The sequence below is a fragment of the Hyla sarda genome, chromosome 4 (assembly GCF_029499605.1).
Source record: "Hyla sarda isolate aHylSar1 chromosome 4, aHylSar1.hap1, whole genome shotgun sequence".
In the NCBI taxonomy this organism is placed as follows: Eukaryota; Metazoa; Chordata; class Amphibia; order Anura; family Hylidae; genus Hyla; species Hyla sarda.
The window spans coordinates 88,596,545-88,612,932 of record NC_079192.1 but is presented as its reverse complement, the minus strand read 5'-3'; the positions used below and the strand labels follow the sequence as shown (position 1 = coordinate 88,612,932).

General features: G+C 42.5%; 2 long non-coding RNA genes across 2 annotated transcripts in view; one reads left to right on the top strand and one right to left on the bottom strand.

The window, feature by feature from the left end:
- The window catches only part of LOC130368169 (uncharacterized), a 70,187-nt gene extending 67,566 nt beyond the window's left edge, over positions 1-2,621 (top strand). The window contains exon 3 of the long non-coding RNA XR_008892311.1: positions 2,181-2,621. This is a non-coding gene — a long non-coding RNA (uncharacterized LOC130368169). The remainder of the gene's footprint in view (positions 1-2,180) is intronic.
- The window catches only part of LOC130368170 (uncharacterized), a 30,324-nt gene extending 20,640 nt beyond the window's left edge, over positions 1-9,684 (bottom strand). The window contains exons 1-2 of the long non-coding RNA XR_008892312.1: positions 9,615-9,684; positions 514-702 (exon numbers count right to left, since the gene is read on the bottom strand). This is a non-coding gene — a long non-coding RNA (uncharacterized LOC130368170). The remainder of the gene's footprint in view (positions 1-513; positions 703-9,614) is intronic.
- Between the last annotated feature and the right edge of the window lie 6,704 nt (positions 9,685-16,388).

Here is a 16,388-nt window from a genome sequence, read left to right as displayed (position 1 = left end):
ATTACAAGGCATGTAGGGTGTTGTTATTGAAAATATATATGCTGTAACACATGCACAATTGTTTATATGTTTTAGATTGTGTTTTTAAATCCTTTTTTGTCCTTAGCAGCTTGTCTCGTCTTTTTTTTTTTTTTTACTTTCTCCTTGTTATTGTGTTAACCTTAATGCAGGAGATTTCTAACAACCTGTCAATTGCTGAGTTGCCCATAGCAACTAGATTGCTTCTTTCATTTTACAGAGGCCTTTTCAAAAATGAAAGAAGTAATCTGATTGGTTGCTATGGGTTACTCAGCAATTTATCCTCTGGACATGTTTTCTCCAATCTGCCCCTATCTGTGTTTCTTTTTAAAGTTGTTTTAGTCCTATTTTGCCATCTGTCTTTTTAGTTTTATTTTATTTTGAACACTTATTGCAGTTTTGCTGTTTCTACTCTTTCCATAATGCTCATCTTTGATCTTTTGTCCTTGTTTGTTAGACTTAATAGTTTAATTCTTTAACTTATTGCCAATTTACCTTTTTTCTTTGTCTGCTGTTTCTGCTTGCAAGTGTGTGTTGGAGTAGTCTCAGGTCTTCTTTGTAGTCGCTCTGTAGTGTTCTTGTTTGCGATAGTTTTTTCATTAATCTTGTTTGTGATTTGGTTATGTTTGGGACTTTTTAAGGTGGTCATGCGACATTTCTGCGACATTTAATGTTGTCATTCAACTTTTGTGAAAAAAAATTATAACAAAAAGAAAATATTATCACTTAGAGTCAGCCAAAGAAATGGATGTGACAATACCCCTAACACTCTTTATGGCCAACAGAACAACACATGAAAAAGGACAAAACAACACAACACCATCTCAGACACTCAAGCCACGAGTTTTTCATTAGCGACTAAATTTTTGTAGCTTCACGGATGCTGAAGTGGTAAAAAATGTTAGACTAAATAAACAAGCAATTGAATAAGTATATGGCAAAATACAACATAATATTGATAATACAACAACATGTGGCAATGCTATTCCAGGGATGTGTAAATTGCTTGCTATTTTACATTATTTAGGAAGTGGCTCATTCCAATACTGTGTTGCTTCCAAACTTGGATTCAGCCGGCCAACCTTTTCACGAGTCCTAAGGCAGGTTGTCGGTGCTCTGGTGGACATTGCACCCACTTATATTAGATTTCCACAAAATGAAAATGAACTTCAACAAATGAAAGCAAAATTTTTAGCAAAAACAGGCTTCACTAATATAATTGGCCTCATTGATGGCACCCACGTGGCTATCATCCCATCAAGTGCAATAGAGAGTTCATTCAGGAAAAGAAAATCCTAGCATTCCATGAATGTCCAAATTACGTGTGGACCTGAAATGGAAATTACAGGCATGGTGGCAAAATTTCGAGGATCAAATGGTGATTCAGATATCCTTGACCAATGTGAATTGGGGACACTTTTGGAAAGTGGCACTTTTGGTTATGGCTTCTTGCTTGTTAAGTGTGTTTGCAAAATATTAATATGGTTTATGGTATATAGAATAGACAGGTATATTAAAAATTTTATCTCAAAGGTATAAAAGTACATCTGGTGTATCTCCGCTTCTAGTATTTTAGAAGAAATTAATTGTGATGTGGCAAATGGGGGAGATTTCTGAAAACCTGTCCAGAGGAAATGTAGCCCAGTTTACCATAGCAAACAAGTAGATTGATTATTTGATTTTGAAGTATGCCTCTGCAAAATGAAAGAAGCAATTTGATTTGTTGCTATGGGCAACTTTTTCGTCAGACATGTTTGGAAAAATCTCCACCAATAACTTTATAGTGCTCGAAACCTGGAATCCTATCTGAGTATAGCTTTTGTGGCAGCCATGACAAACTGTTTGGACACAGCATAAGGACACTTATGACATAACCTTGGCATTGGATTGCGTTTTCAACAAAAATAAATTACTATTTCAAAATTTAAGACATTACACCAAGGCAACACTAGCAAGAGATACAACATTCAAATTTTTTTACAAATGCAGGGAACAGGAAAATCTAAGAGTGCGTTCATAACACATTTTAACTATATGGGGACAGGATCCTGCTGGGGGATGTAAAGACCATAGTCAAAAAGTGACTCCGGTTGACTCAGTCAAATTAATGAGAATTGTGAGTTCAGAATCATAACAAATTTTTTTTTCCATCCTATACATAGGTGATAATGGCTATAAACTTTCCTCGAGGCTTATGACTCCCTAGTTGAAAGGCTGTATGGTATCCTAAAAACCAGGTTCCGCTGGTTGGATATAACTGGTGGGGCACTTCTTTATTCCCCAGAATTCGTTGGATAAATCATCTTGGCTTGTTGTGTCCTGCACAATATTGCAACATCACATTCAATTCCTATTGAAGTAACCGAGAAGCTCCGGGAACATATTCCTTGGCAAGGACATTATGGACAAGAACCAAGCAGCGCTGGCATTACGCAACGTGAGGAGGTGACTTCACTTTTTTTTTTACTCTAAAGAAGCAACTTACAGAGGGACAGTGTTTAAGTTGTTTAAACAGTAGTTTTTGAAATACTTCATATGCAATATGTGCTTTTTTTAACCTTGTCATATTAAAATGCATTATGTACCGTATTTATCGGCGTATAACACGCACTTTTTAGGCTAAAATTTTTAGCCTAAAGTCTATGTGCGTGTTATACGCCGATACACCCCCAGGAAAGGCAGGGGGAGAGAGGCCGTCGCTGCCCGCTTCTCTCCCCCTGCCTTTCCTGGGGTCTAGAGCCCTGCTGCCGGCCCTTCTCTCCCTCTTCTCTCGCCGATAGCCAGGGGGAGAGAAGCGGCGCCGACAGCCAGGGGGAGAGAAGGGGCAGCGGCACCCATTGCCGGCGCCGCTGCCCCTTTGCCTCCCCCCATCCCCGGTGGCATAATTACCTGTTGCCGGGGTCGGGTCCGCGCTGCTGCAGGCCTCCGGCGTGCGTCCCCTGCGTCGTTGCTATGCGCTGCACGGCGCATGACGTCAGTGCTCCACGCCGTGCATAGCAACGACGCAGGGGACGCACGCCGGAGGCCTGCAGCAGCGCGGACACGACCCCGGCAACAGGTAATTATGCCACCGGGGATGGGGGGAGGCAACGGGGCAGCGGCACCGATAGTCAGGGGGACAGAACGGGCAGCGGCGCCGATATCCAGGGGGAGAGAAGGGCCGGCAGCAGGGCTCTAGACCCCAGGAAAGGCAGGGGGAGTGAAGCGGGCAGCGACGGCCTCTCTCCCCCTGCCTTTCCTGGGGGTGTATCGGGGTATACACGCGCACACACGCACCCTCATTTTACCATGGATATTTGGGTAAAAAACTTTTTTTACCCAAATATCCTTGGTAAAATGAGGGTGCGTGTTATAGGCCGGTGCGTGGTATACCCCGATAAATACGGTAATTTTCAAACACTTCTGTTTGGTTACCTTTGTTAATGTTATGCCTTAGTGAGGCTTCATGCTCCCTCTTCTTTTGGATAACAATAAATTATAAAAAAAAATTTTATACATCCAAAATCACGTGTGTATTATCCTTGAGTTGTGAAATCTAAAGCCAGGTATATAGGGTGGAAAAAACAAAAACATGTGTACAGGATGAGTATGGCTGTGATTACTTAGATCCGGTGTCTGGCACAGTTTACCTCCAGCGTGCATTTGAAGGAAACTGAGGCAAGATTGTGATTCATTTGAATAGGTAAGTTCACAATCATCCAGCATCCCAAATGTAACGCAAAATGGTTGAACATGTGGAGGGCACCTGACAGGGGGATGCAGCTTGCTGTGTTTCCCTGTCTGTTGACCATAAAAAAATGTACACTGGATGCCAATCCAACTGATGAGAAGTTGTCATCAGTGATGGAATCAGTTGTGTGGAGATTAAGGATGATTTCACCTATGCTGGACACCGGATATATGTGAATCCAGCCTAACTGAGGAAAACTTGAAATCATTTACGACATCAGCTGGGCCAGATCTAGACTGAGTTCACCTAAGCCAGATGGCAGACATATATAAAGCCAGCCTAAACGTGTGTTTTTTATATTTAAAAAAAAAGTGTGTGTTTGTGTGTGCTTGGGCACCAAAAAGGCAAGGCTACTAACAGACAACAACACTAATTGTGTGACATTATTTTATTCACCAACACAAAAACAAGGATTAGTATAGTAAAACAAGTTGCCAAGTCCTTGAAAATCAGGAAATAACATCCAAAGTTCAGAGTAAAACAAAAAGGAAAAACTAAAAATGTGTTGACAATTAAAACACAAGATACACATTTAAATAAAAAAAATATGGCTTAGAAAAAACCTTGTAGTCTTATGAAGCCATCTAAAAATACTTTATGGCCAAGGCCACACACTGTGGCATAGGTAAAGGAAATAAATCACATTTGGATAAATAAACTAACTTTTAGGTTTAGAAGCATAGCCATCTGAGGCTTCTCCCAATTCTCTTTTAACATTCAAAAGAATTGTAGGGCAGGAAAATCCAGAAAAAGATCCAGAGTAGAGATGAGCAAATTAAAGGGGTAGTCCAGTGGTGAAAAACTTATCCCCTATTCTGAGGATAGGGGATAAGTTTGAGATCAGGGGGGGTCCGACCGCTCGGGCCCCCTGCGATCTCTCTGCACGGGGGCCAGGCTCTCTGGCCAGATAGCGGGTGTCGACCCCCGCACGAAGCGCGGCCGACACGCCCCCTCAATACATCTCTATGGCAGAGCCGGAGATTGCTGAAGGCAGGAGGTTGACACGCCCCTTTCCCGCAGGCTGTCGGGGCTCTGTACAGTATACGGAGTGCAGTATAACGTCCGTAATGAATTACGGGCATATACGGGTGCAAACGGGCAGTTACAAAACCCCATAGGCTGTAATGCAATTTAGTCATGGCTGTCAGGGGCTTTGTAACGGCCAGGTTTCGCCAATATAGTGACGGAACTGGTGACGGAAATTCCTAAACGGAACTATTTCATAGTGTGAAAGCAGCCTAAGTGGTGTACTATTTTGTACCTGTTAATCTGTCAAGGGCCTATATACTGTGAAAGGACAGCCAATAGTACACACTTGCTGCTGTTCTAGACAAATACTGTTTTAAGGGTATTGTACTCCCCTCATATATGCAATAAGTATGTCAGGCAGAGTAGTGCCAGGACATGCACAGTGGAGTGTCAGAGGCCTAAATTCATCAGGCGCAGGCAGAGGTCGCAGTAGAGTAGGGGCGTGTGGCAGCCGGAGTTGCAGCGAGAGGTCTTAGCTCCCAGTGTCAGCTAGCAGTCTTGTCTCGACTAGCAACTCAGCAGCCGTCATTGATCGGTTCACTCGGTCGTCCACTTCATCCCAAGTGAGATCAGACACTCCCAGTCAACAGTCGGTGGTTCCTTAGACTCAACCCTCAGTTGGCATGGCCCTCATGTTGCTGCTGCCACCTCAAGGCTCTGTCATTGTGCTGCTCTATGGTCTCTTCATGCTAATGCTACCACCTCCAGGCTCTGTCATTGTGTCGCCATATGGTCTCCTCAGGCTGATGCTGCCACCTCAAGGCTTTGTCATTGTTCTGCTCTATGGTCTCCTCATGCTGATGCTACCACCTCCAGGCTCTGTCATTATGCTGCTCTATGGTCTCCTCATGCTACTGCTACCACCTCCACGCTCTGTCATTGTGCCACCATATGGTCTCCTCCTGCTGATGCTGCCACCTCCAAGCTCTCTAATTGTGCTGCTCTATGGTTTCCTCATGCTGATGCTGCCACCTCCAGGCTATCTCATTGTGCTGCTCTATGGTCTCCTCATGCTGATGCTGCCGCCTCAAGGCACTGTCATTGTGCCGCCATATGGTCTCCTCCTGCTGATGCTGCCACCTCCAGGCTCTCTAATTGTGCTGCTCTATGGTTTCCTCATGCTGATGCTGCCACCTCCAGGCTATCTCATTGTGCTGCTCTATGGTCTCTTCATGCTGATGCTACCGCCTCAAGGCACTGTCATTGTGCCGCCATATGGTCTCCTCCTGCTGATGCTGCCACCTCCAGGCTCTCTAATTATGCTGCTCTATGGTCTCTTCATGCTAATGCTGCCATCTCCAGGCTCTCTAATTGTGCTGCTCTATGGTCTCCTCTTGCTGATGCTACCACCTCCAGGCTCTCTCATTGTGCTGTCATGGATACTGCAAAACATAATTAAAGGGGTACTCCGGTAAGAAAACTTTTTTTTTTAAATCAACTGGTGCCAGAAAGTTACAGATTTGTAAATTACTTCTATTAAAAAATCTTAATCCTTACAGTGCTTATTAGCTGCTGAATACTACAGAGGAAATTATTTTCTTTTTGGAACACAGAGCTCTCTGCTGACATCATGACCACAGTGCTCCCTGCTTATATCTCTGTCCATTTTAAGAACTGTCCAAAGTAGGAGAAAATCCCCATATCAAACATATGCTGCTCTGGACAGTTCCTAAAATGGACATAGATGTCAGCAGAGAGCACTGTGCTCGTGATGTCAGCAGTGAGCAATGTGTTCCAAAAAAGATAAGAATTTTCTCTGTAGTATTCAGCAGCTAATAAGTACTGGAAGGATTAATATTTTTTAATAGATCTGTTTAACTTTCTGGCACCAGTTGATTTAAAAAAAAAAAAAAATTTCCTTTAAGGTGCTAGTCCCCACTTTCAGGACTCCTGATGTTGCTGCTACCACCTCCAGGCTGTCTCATTCAGCCTCTATATGGTATCCTAATGCTTCAGCCAACTCCAGGCTGTGTAATTCAGCCACTATATGGTCTCTCCATGCTGCCACAAACTCCAGGCTGTGCCATTCAGCCACTATATGGTCTCCTCATGCTTCAGCCACCTCCAGGCTGTGCCATTCAGCCACTATATGGTCTCCCCATGCTGTCACAAACTCCAGGCAGTCATTCAGCCACTATATTGTCTCCTCATACTGATGCCACCTCAAGCTCTGTCATTGTGCCGCCATGTGACATGTCTCCTTGTTAGATTTGGTCCTTTATACCCAAACGTCGAAGCCCGGGACATTAAAACTTTGGAGTGTTAGCCAAAATTTCAAAATCTTAAATTTCAATGGCCTCTCCTCATGCTTCAGCTACCTCCAGGCTGTGCCATTCAGACACTATATGGTTTACTTATGCTGCTGGGCCTGGGCCTAAAAATGTTTACGGTAGCACAAGCTACCATAAATAATCAATTTAAATTTTAAAATTCATATTTTAATCTTAGGGATTGTGAAGCCCTAGTGTCTACTTATGCAGCAGCCAGCTCAAGGTTGTGTCATCCAGCAACTATATGGCCTCCTCATGTAACCAACACCTCCACACTGTGTCATTTAGTCACTATATGGTCTCCTCAAGCTGCCAACACCTCCATGCTGTGTCATTCAGCCACTATATCAGGGATAGGCAACCTTTTGGTGGTGCTGTGCCAAAAAAAGTTTTGAAGGCACTTGGTGTGCCGGAAATATGGGTGCAGCTTTATTAAGGGTATGGCTAACTGTGGGTTGGGTTTGTGGGGATGTGGCTTGTCACAGGGTAAGTGCTTTTTTTTTTTCTGAATGTTTCCAATATATTGGCCCTGCTGTAAGGAACTTACAGTGAGGACAATACAAAGAGAGGGGATTTTCCCACAACAGCAAAAAGTATTTGTTTACCCTGGATAAGCATTTTAATTCAGACCCCAGAATCAGACCCCACCATAAAACAAACCCCAGAATCAAACCCCAGTATCATTGCCCTACATAATACAGACCCCAGAATCAGACCCCCACCATAATACAGACCCCAGAATCAGACCCCACCATAATGCAGATCCAAGAATCACCACCCACCATAATTCAGACCCCAGAATTAGACCTTACCATAATACAGACCTCAGAATCAGACCCCACCATAACACAGACCCCAGAATCAGACCCCACCATAATACAGACCCCAGAATCAGACCCCACCATAATACAGATCCCAGAATCAGATCCCACCATAATACAGACCCCAGAATCACCACCCACCATAATACAGACCCCAGAATCAGACCTTACCATAATACACACCTCAGAATCAGACGCCACCATAATACAGACCCCAGAATCAGACCCTACCATAATACAGACCCCAGAATCAGACCCTACCATAATACAGACCCTAGAATCAGACCCCACCATAATACAGACACCAAAATCAGACCCCACCATAATACAGACACCAAAATCAGACCCCAGTATCACCACCCCACACACTAAAGACCCCAGAATCAGACCCCAGTATCACCGTCCCACATAATATAAACCCCAGAATCAGACCCCAGAATCTCGGCCATGCATAATCTGTAGATGACTGTTATTGGGATCTGTAGATGATACACTGTTATAGGGGGATCTGCGGATGACACACTTATGGGGGGGGGCTCTCTGGATGACACATTTATGGGGGATCTTAAGATGATGCACCTTTGTGGTATATGCAAATCACACACTGTTAAAGGGATTGCTTAGATAAAACACTTATAGGAGGATCTATGAATGAAACATTTATGGGGGATCTGTGAATGACACACTTGTGGGGGATCTGTGAATGACACACTTATGGGGGAGCTGTGAATAACACACTTATGGATAAGCTGTGAATGACACACTTATGGGGGAGCTGTGAATGGACACTGTTATGGGGGAGCTGTGAATGACACACTTATGGAGGAGCTGTGAATGAACACTGTTATGGTGGAGCTGTGAATGACACACTTATGGGGGAGCTGTGAATGACACACTTATCGGGAGCTGTGAATAACACACTTATGGGCTAGCTGTGAATGACACACTTATGGGGGAGCTGTGAATGAACACTTATGGAAGAGCTGTGAATGACAAACTTATGGGGGAGCTATGAATGACACACTTATGGGGGAGCTTTGAATGAACACTGTTATGGGGGAGCTGTGAATGAACACTGTTATGGGGGAATCTGTAGATAACACAGTTATGGGGATCTATGGACTGACAGAGACAAGAGCCTGTCTCTGGGGCAGGAAAGCTGCTGTCAGAGCAAGGAGCTGAGCTAAGTGTATTCCACAGAAACATACTTACTGGTCTGTAGCAGTGACTGCATCCGGTACATAGCTCAGAGTGATCCCCCTTCCCCCCTCCATGCTGCCAGGGGAGGGAAAGAGTGAAAACTCTCTCTCTCTTAAGTTGTTCCCAGCGAAGCTCAGCAATAACCAGGCAGGGAGAGGGAGGGATACATCTTCCGTTCCTGGCCGGATCTTTTAGCAGCAGTTTAAAGTGACAGTGTCCCGGGACTACCTGCAGGTCAGCACTTGCTCATGTGCCACTCAAATGCACCCTGCGTGTCATGAGTGGCACGCGTGCCAGGGGTTGCTGACAATAAAGGAATGTCCACTACAAGGGTTTTGCAATAACTGGAACTTTTACTTGGAATATTCAGGATACAGTCTTTACCATATTGCAGTTTCCACAACCGGGAGGCAACCGGGACACAGGATACCTCGCAGGCTTGCTTGGTCTTGTGGTTATGAGTATATTTATGCAGGCTACTGTGCTACTAAAATATTCCTTAGCTGAGTTGTAGTCACTGGATTTGTAAAGAGAATTGAAACTCACGTTTTAGAAGTGGCTGCTGTTGCTTAGGCTTTGGCCTAGATGCAATTGTGCAGGAATTGATGCTGCTTTAGTGTACAGGATGAGAAGCAGGAACTAAGAGAGCTAGGGGGCTGGACTAAAGCCCATTGGTTGCTAAGCCTGTAGGTTCTGTACCCAAGGAACTCTGGGTATGTCACATGACAGTGGTTCACATGACAAACACTTTTATACATTTGTACAAACTTTATATACATTGACAATGCATACACAATGCATTTAAATGGAACAATAAGAAGGTGAGCAAGGGGGGGGGGGACCCTGCAGGAAAGCCCTATGGACTCAAGGGACTCTTGCTGAGGGGACTTAAGGATGGTACAGGACTAGGTCCTGTACCGGGACACCCCAGTCTCCTTATACTGATGCCACCTCCAGGCTCTGTCATTGTGTCGCTCTGCGGCAGTGATTCTAATTGTGATGCCTGTAATCTGCACGTCATAATGAATAACAGTATTATTTCACTACCCCATCACACTCCATATGCGTGTTAGAACAAAGTAAAGTTTTCTACACCCCTATTAAGGCTCTCTATAGGCCAGAAATAGCAGTTTATAATATAGATTTGCCACAATTAAATTTGTCCCAAAACAAATTTTTTCAAAAAATTTGTCGAATTGGCCGAATCGAATTTTTCAAAAGTTCGCTCATCTCTAATCCAGAGGTTGATCTTCTTATACATCTATTTCAACCTTCGGTTTTACAAAATTCAGGGCTGATAGTTGAGGGGAAGACCACTGAGTTGATGGAGGGGAAGCTTCAAGAGGTGGTGGCACAGTTGGTAGGGGGGAAGCTTGAGGTGGCAGTGGGGAAGTCAATTGTGGGGAATCTTCCAGAGGTGGCATGGAAGGTGAACAAGGGGAATCTTCCAGAGGTGGCGGTGTGGTGTCCAGTGGAAACAAAAGAGGGGAGGACACAATCTCATGTGACTATGGTGAAGAAAGTATAGTAAGAGTGGATGGAATTTTTTGTCCTTGGCTTTGGGAGGAAAGCATAGAAGAGGAGGTCCTGCTAACTTGCAATGGAATGTCAGGAGTGGAGAGCTGTTGTGGAAAATCTTCTGTCTGCAAAATATTTGGGCCTGTGCTCCTACTTTCCTCCATCTTTTATCTATATTGCACAAATATTTTGAGACATTGCTAAATGAGTGCTCCATTTTTTTTAAAGTACAGTCCAAGCTTTGCAGCAAACACAAACTCTGCCTTGAATAATTTTGTAAAAAATCTAATTGTTCCTGGGTTAAGCCAAGATTATCACCTTAACTGACTTGAGAGCCAGTTGTAGGTGAAACATCAGGAATGGGTTGTGAAGTTATTCCTTCCTCTTTATGCTCTGCCTCCTATTGCGCAACACTTTCCTGTTGATCTGATTGTAAAGAAAGAAAATTTAAATCAATAAATGTATTTTCAAAAATCAAACAACATTTCAAAAATAAAAAGGGGAGAACCTAGATTGTTTATGCATGGCGATGTAAAAAAAAAAATTACTAAATTAATACAATAATGTTTATTAATCTGTTGTTGCTTGGGTTCTGTGGCAGGAAAATATCCTTTGGAGTAATCCTTCAAAATGTCAGGTTTGGATGGCAATGACATGCCATCCAAGGCGTTAAACTCCTTGAAGTGACAGGCGTTAAACTCCTTGAAGTGAAGTAACAGTTGTTTTTTGTGCCAATAGAAAAATATTTTACTAAGACACACAAAGGAAGAGGGCATATTCTTAAAGCATTTCCCACAACTAGGGAAGAACCAAACAGCAGACAAAAAACCACTTATGAACATTCGTAGAAAAAACACAGGCATAAAAATAAACACTTGCCTGCCTTGATAATCGCAGAACATCCATCTCACCAATCCCCTCAATTTGATTAGGCCCATATGTGGATGCAACTTTTTCCTCAAGACGGGATAACTGAACTGTAGTTGCAGGACCCCATCAGTCGTGCGTGTTTTGTTTTAGTTTTTTGATCCACAAATTAGATCAAATTTGGGAACTACCTACAGAGACGACAACAAAAAATATGTAAAAAAAAAAGTAGTGTTCATTCAGATTACTACCCAGGCTACACAAAAGGCAAAAAAAAAGGCACATAGTAAGGGAAAAGACAGTTCACAATTGTAAAATGAATCATGCTAATTTGATCTTAAAAGTACTTAAAAAAATAAAAATAAAAAAAACAGTAACATATGTGTGCAAGAATAAAGGCCTAATAACCTTAAGAAAAATAAATAAAAAAAAAAAGCCCAAAGCAACACATGTGCAGGAAAAAGGCATAGAAACATAATTTAACCCCTTTAGGATGGAGCCCATTATAACCCTAAGGACGGGAGCATGTTTTGCAATTCTACCCACTGTTACTTTAAGCATTAATAACTCTGGGATGCTTTTACTTTTCATTCTGATTCCAAGATTGTTTTTTGTATATATTATTCTACTTTATGTTAGTGGTAAATTTGTGTCGATACTTGCATCATTTCTTGGCGAAAAATTCCTAAATTTGATGGGCCACACCCACACAGGTGAAAGAAATTCCACCGGTGGGCGCCGCCTCCCAGGCAAGAGAAGAGGAGTCAAGCATAGATGTAAATTCACATTGGTACAATGCACATTACACAAAATGTTGAAATAAAACATAAATGTGAAAGGACCATTAAATATATATAGTGCATAAAAACATATGCAAAAAACTGTTATCAAGGGTGCGTGGTGTGCAGCAACGACATAATAAAAATTTATATTAATTAGTAAAAACATGTTGTAAATATCTGTCATGAACGCTGCACAAAAAACTCTCGCCCTGGATAACGGAGGTAATATACAAAAGTAGCAAAAAGAAATAATCTAAATAATCTATTATTACATACAATGATATAAAAAAAATTGCTACATGCAAAAGGAGCAAGGATGTCTACAAGTATCTACTTCATTTGTAAAGAACAGTATATGGACCTACAGACATGGACTACCCGTGTTAACACTATGGATACATGTATAGACAAGTATAGTAACTTAAAGGGGTACTCCGCCCCTGGCATCTTATCCCCTATCCAAAGGATAGGGGATAAGATGTCAGATCGCCGCGGTCCCACTGCTGGGGACCCCGGGGATCGCCGCTGCGGCACTGCGCTATCATTACAGAACAGAGCGAGTTTGCTCTGCACGTAATGACGAGGCGATACAGGGGCCAGAGCAGCGTGATGCCATGGCTCCGCCCCTCATGACATCACGGCCCGTCCCCTTAATGCAAGTCTATGGCAGGGGGCGTGATGACCGCCACACCCCCTCCCATAGACTTGTATTGACGAGGGCAGGCCGTGACGTCATGAGGGGCGGAGCCGTGATGTAACGATGCTCCGGCCCCTGTATTGCCCGTCATTACGCGCAGAGCGATCTCGCTCTGCGCAGCAATGATAGCGGGGTGCTGCAGCAGCGATCCCCGGGGTCTGCAGCAGCGGGACCCCGGGTATCTGACATCTTATCCCCTATCCTTTGGATAGGGGATAAGATGTCTAGGGGCAGAGTACCCCTATAACAGACTGACACAGCAGAGGGACAACAGAGCAAAAATACGCAAGATGTGAATCACCTATAGCCTAGCTGGGGTTAGTACCAGTCTACACAAATGTGGGAGACTGTAGTGTATTATCAGCCAGCTAGTATTAACCTTAATATTGTAACATATAAATATGAATTATAAAAATGATTAGAGGGTAAAAATAAGGTAATTTACTTAATGTAAACGTGTCCACTGCTATAGAGGTCCAAAGTATTAATGTTATAGCGGTAGTTGGTATATAGGTGGATATAGGCAACCGGAACTGGTCTGAACAGAAGGCAGACAAAACATAATAACAATTAATAATGTAGAATAACATCCTGTCTCCTGTTCAGACCCCCCGGATACCTAGTACCCAACCGCATTATCCAAAAGACCTCACGGTCAACAGTTTTCGTCTGTGGTCCCCCCCTCTCACAGGGGCAGAAACCCTTTCAATACCCTGTAGACTGAGGGTCCCATACCTTCCATCGTGGTGGTCCGCATAATGTTTACTTACCATCGACACGTGCCGAGAATTGAAGTGTGGAATGTCCGAAAGATGTTTACGGATTCTTGTTTTAAGGGAATTAGTCGTGCATCCTATATATTGTAACTCACATTCTCGGCATGTGAAGAGGTAAATAACATGCGAAGTATTACAGTTTATAAACTGCTTCATTTTGTATACTTCGCCACTGGCTGTTTGATTTAAATTATTTGCTATTAGACATAATGGTACAACAAATACAGTGAGTGTGTCCACACTTGAATGAGCCCACCTTGGTAAGCCACTTGGTTTTGTTAACTTTTTGGGCAGAAAACAGACTGGGAGAAATCCTAGACGCGATAGTGGGCGCCCGTCTGGAAACACATCTAACACCATGTTTGAGGATATCAATATATGAAGGGGCGCTACTAATTGGAGATTTTCCTATCCTTGGTGAAGGAAAATATAGATTTTATTAAAGACAAGACGTGAGTATTATGCTAAAACCTCTTTTACTCACTCAGCAGCAAAAGATGTAAAAGTATTGATAATACAGAAAAACTTTAACAACAGTGAATAGCGTAGCCAAACATGCTACCATATGTAATGACCAATCACAGTACATGGCTAGATATAATAGTGACAGTTAACAATATCACATCCTCTTCTTTTGTAGCGAAGAATAAGGACATCACTGGAACACTTTAGAAAAACTTGAGAGTCCATAACAGCAGAAAACTTTAACGGGAACGTAGATCAGGAGAAGAGCAGAAGTCTTTTGAATGATCTTCATCTTAGGAGGCTGAAAATATATGAAGAAATAAATAAAGATATTAAAGGGATGGGAAAAGGGAGGGATAATACTCGCGTCTTGTATTTAATCAAATCTATATTTTCCTTCACCAAGGATAGGAAAATCTCCAATTTTATTTAAATACAAGATGCTTCGTATTATGCTAGTTTAAAGCTAAGCATAAAATATATATACACATAACTATGCGAAATACATAAATATTATAAACTTAAAATTATATAAGTACCATAGAAACATGAGGTTCAGGTTTGAAATAAAATGTTTTGAAAGTGGAATCAGAAGACCAGTTGGCCGCCTTAAGAATATCAGAAAGGGTAGCGCCAGATTGGAATAATTTAGTAGACATGGCTCCTCTAGTACAGTGAGTGCTGAATATGGAAAGATCGATACCAGCCATTTCCATAGTAGATTTGACCCATCTAGCTAGAGTGCAGGAAGAAACGGGATTATGTGGTTTACAAAAGGATATCAAAAGCTGAGAAGAAGTAGGAGAAGTTCTAAGAGATATTGTTTTGGATTCGTATGAGCGTAAGCAACGTACAACACAAAGTTTGGGTTGATGTGGGAAAGCTGGGTAGAATACTGAATGAAGATTAGTTTTTGTACGTCTGTAAACTGTAAAAAGAACACCATCAGGAAAATATTGTCTTCTAGAAACATCCAATGCCCTGACGTCTGATACACGTTTAAGCGATATAAGACAAAGGAGAACTGTGAGTTTAAATGAAAGTAGTTTAATAGATAAAGAATCATTATCTTCCCAGGAAAGGAAAAGATCTAAGACAAGATTAACGTCCCAAGTTGAATTGTATTTAGGTAAAGGGGGACGTCGAAAACATATACCTTTCAAAAGTTTACATACAAGAGGGTGTTTGCCAACTGGCATAGAGTCAATAAGGGAGTGTCTAGCTGAAATAGCAGAACGATATAAATTGATAGTCCTATAAGCTTTTCCTTGATCAAAGGATGCGGATAAAAAATTTAAGATGTCAGAAATAGATGTTTGTAAGGGATCCAAATCCCATTGAGAGCACCAATGAAGCCAAATTTTCCAGGCTGATCTGTAAGCAGATCTGGTGCCTGGAGTCCAAGCGTCGGAAAGGAGTTCTCTAGTTGTAAGAGAAAATGTTGAGAAAGATCTGGAAGACCTGAAATCAGGCAAGCAACTAGTGTTAATTGGTCTGACAATATTAATGGATGACCATTGCCAAGAGGGTCCTGGAGGAGATCCGAAGAGGACGGAAGAAGTCGAGGATAATCTATTAGAAGGTGCAGAAGTTGAGGGAACCAAGCTTGAGTTGGCCACCAAGGAATGATTAGAACGATAGTCGATTTCCGAATCGAGGTTTGAAGGAGCAAACGAGGAATGAGGTTGAAAGGAGGGAATGTGTATAGAGTTTGATGAGGCCAAATTTGAAGGAAGGCATCTATACCAATGGCCTCTGGATCCGGTCTCCAACTGAAGAACCGTGGGATTTGACAGTTCAGACGAGAAGCGAACATGTCTATGTGTAATGGGCCCCATAGTTGGTTGATGAGGTGAAAAATGTTGGAATGAAGTTTCCAGTCGCTGTAATCCGTAAGATATCGGGAGTTCCAATCTGCAATCGAGTTGGAAATTCCTGGAAGATACTCTGCTTTCAGAGTGATATGTCTGTCTAGACAGAAATGCCAAAAATCTGGCAATGGCAATATCTGCAAGGAGTTTGGATGTCGTTCCACCAAGATGATTGACATACTGGACTGCAGAAATGTTGTCCATGTGAAGTAAAACACAACAATGAGATAAATCCTTCGCAAAGCTCTTTAATGCGAAGGACCCAGCCAAAAGTTCCAAGCAATTGATATGAAGGGAAGATTCTGAAAGAGACCATTTCCCTCCAGTAGAGAGGGAACCACAAC